At 38.7% G+C, this 2,357-nt stretch overlaps 1 pseudogene; it reads right to left on the minus strand.

The window, feature by feature from the left end:
* Positions 1–1,141: 1,141 nt before the first annotated feature.
* On the minus strand, positions 1,142–1,573 carry LOC105813695 (annotated as a pseudogene).
* Positions 1,574–2,357: the final 784 nt, after the last annotated feature.

Genomic DNA, 2,357 nt, shown 5'->3' on the forward strand with positions numbered 1-2,357 from the left:
GAAGGTGATTTGTAATAAGGCATAGAGTCAGAATTAAAATCTGTCAAAAATCTATTTTTATTTCACCAGATCACATAAAGCTGAAAGGAGACTTTAGAAATAAGTGAGTCAACAACTATATTTTCTTGATATGGAAACTAAAGTACATATTAAATAATTTGCCCCAAAGCACAGTCATGAGGTATGATACAGATGAGAATATGGGTATATTGACTTCAGGTCTTGGGTCTTTCCACTAAAAGTGCAGTGGTTCATTTTCACAATGGATCACCTTTTATATCTGAAGTAAAACTCAGGATAAAGCAATCCTACAAGGAGTCTCTGAACACATGCATCTTGAACTTATGATTTTCCTTTGTTAAATAAAATCTGCCTTTCATATTCCTATAAAAAGGATGCTGGGGGTTGATTAAGCATTCACATTTAAAGTTCCAGTAGAAGCTAATATTTGATTCCTGCCTCAAATAAGTACTCTGGAAAATATGCAGGAATAGGCTCTGCTCACCAGGACCATTAAGTATACAGACTTTGGAACTTTTTTTTCCCCTTCTCTGTAGAACAAGAACAGGTCATTATTTTATTGACATGCATAAAATGCATCACATTTTCTGTTCTACTGATGCTATAAATTCAATACTAATTCTCTGGCCACATTGGTTATGAGTATAAAGTATACCACATAACCTTATATCTCCAACAGTGGAAAGGTTAAACAAGAATGGATGCTGCTAGAATAACAGAATGGTGCTTCCTTTGATGTAACAACTGAGCATCCATCTCCCTCCCCCTCAGGTGATTTCTTCAGCATCTTAAAGCAGTGAGTAATGGTTTTAGTCTCATAACCAAGTTAGCGCAAAGACATTGGCTACATAATATATATGCTCCATTTGAAAAAGAAAATTCTAAATCTTGGGTAACTCTTCTCATGTAACTACTTTACAGTTTCTAAAAGCAGCTATTGTCCAAAGCTGGAAGAACTTAAAAACTTCTCAGATAAGCATGTGAATGAATGCAGGGAGATTATTTATTTTTTTTAAATGATCAGGTCTGATAGAGGGGTAAGTGGTTAAGAAAATCAAAAGAGGAACAATTTAAAGTTTATTACAGTTATAATGCAGGTTATTCTGACTTTAAGATAACATCATATAATATACTTCTGAGCCCATTCACAGGATATTCTGTTGTTCTTTATCTTTGTCTGTTTTACAGATCGATGCAATCTCTGGCACTGGGGAGTCATCTGGGTTTGGATCACATAGCAGTGAACAAGTGGATAAAAGGACTTTAGACTTGTTAATGCAGGAGACCACTGTGATCTTAAAATATGAAAACATATGCTGCCATTACTGCCAATGTTTGGATGATAAATTCTTGTAGTAAATACAACCTTAGGTGATCCGTATGAAAATGAATTGTCAAAAAGAATACACGACCTTGATATGGGCTGTCATAAGGTCCCATAACTGTAGCTTGCCAAGGAAACACATCATCTTCAACTAAACCTGAAGAACACTATGCTAGAGTGTCAAGGGGCCATATCACTAAGTTCCTTAGTAATGACTTTCAGCTTCATAGTCTGTGCTTTTTGTCTGGCTTTTCACTATCTCAGTGTGTGCTCAGGGGTCTGGCCAAAACTCTTGATTATTCGGGGTGCCAGGAGAGATTGTCTTTCTTGGTTTCACAGCAACTCTGCCAGACCCAGGGGAAGAGGGGCCGGGGCCTCCTTCAAGCTGTGGCCTCAGCCTCCTCCCTGCACAGCAGCTGGTGCCTCCTCAGCCCTGTGGATCTCACACGCAAGACACTTGGGACTTCTTAATAGGAGAAAGAACTATGGCACTGAAAGCAAAAACTGAGGAGTTATCTCTGCTTAAAAGGGACAAAGAAGGAACTATCATTTTTCCTTTTTAGAAATATGAGGTTTTGCTCTACCACCCAGGCTCCCATCTCAGCCCCCAAGTAAGTAGCTGGGATAACAGAAAGAAGGAACTTTTTAAAAAAATAACTCTAACCTAGCGTCTTTGTGTGGTGGCTTTTAGTGATGTAACAGAAACCGCATCGGGGAATGTGGACCTCACCTGGCCCTATTGCCTCCTTCCTCATTAATCCTACTGGCTAATCATCATTTGCCTGTAAGTCTTGCAATCATTTGGCTCATGTGACAAGCAGGTGAGAAGCCATTGTCGCATTCCCAAATTTTCTTTCAGGCTACCTTGTATCTTTTCTGGACTAGGGCTGGAAATAAATAACATCCACGTCCACTGCTGTCTCTTTTCTCTTCTTGGATTCCTAGTTCACCTCTCCTGAGTGCCCTTATCTTGTTCTGATAATTTTCAACCAGGATTTTATTTTGTTTATTT

This window comes from Propithecus coquereli, unplaced genomic scaffold (assembly GCF_000956105.1).
Source record: "Propithecus coquereli isolate 6110/MARCELLA unplaced genomic scaffold, Pcoq_1.0 Scaffold287, whole genome shotgun sequence".
NCBI classification, from domain to species: Eukaryota; Metazoa; Chordata; class Mammalia; order Primates; family Indriidae; genus Propithecus; species Propithecus coquereli.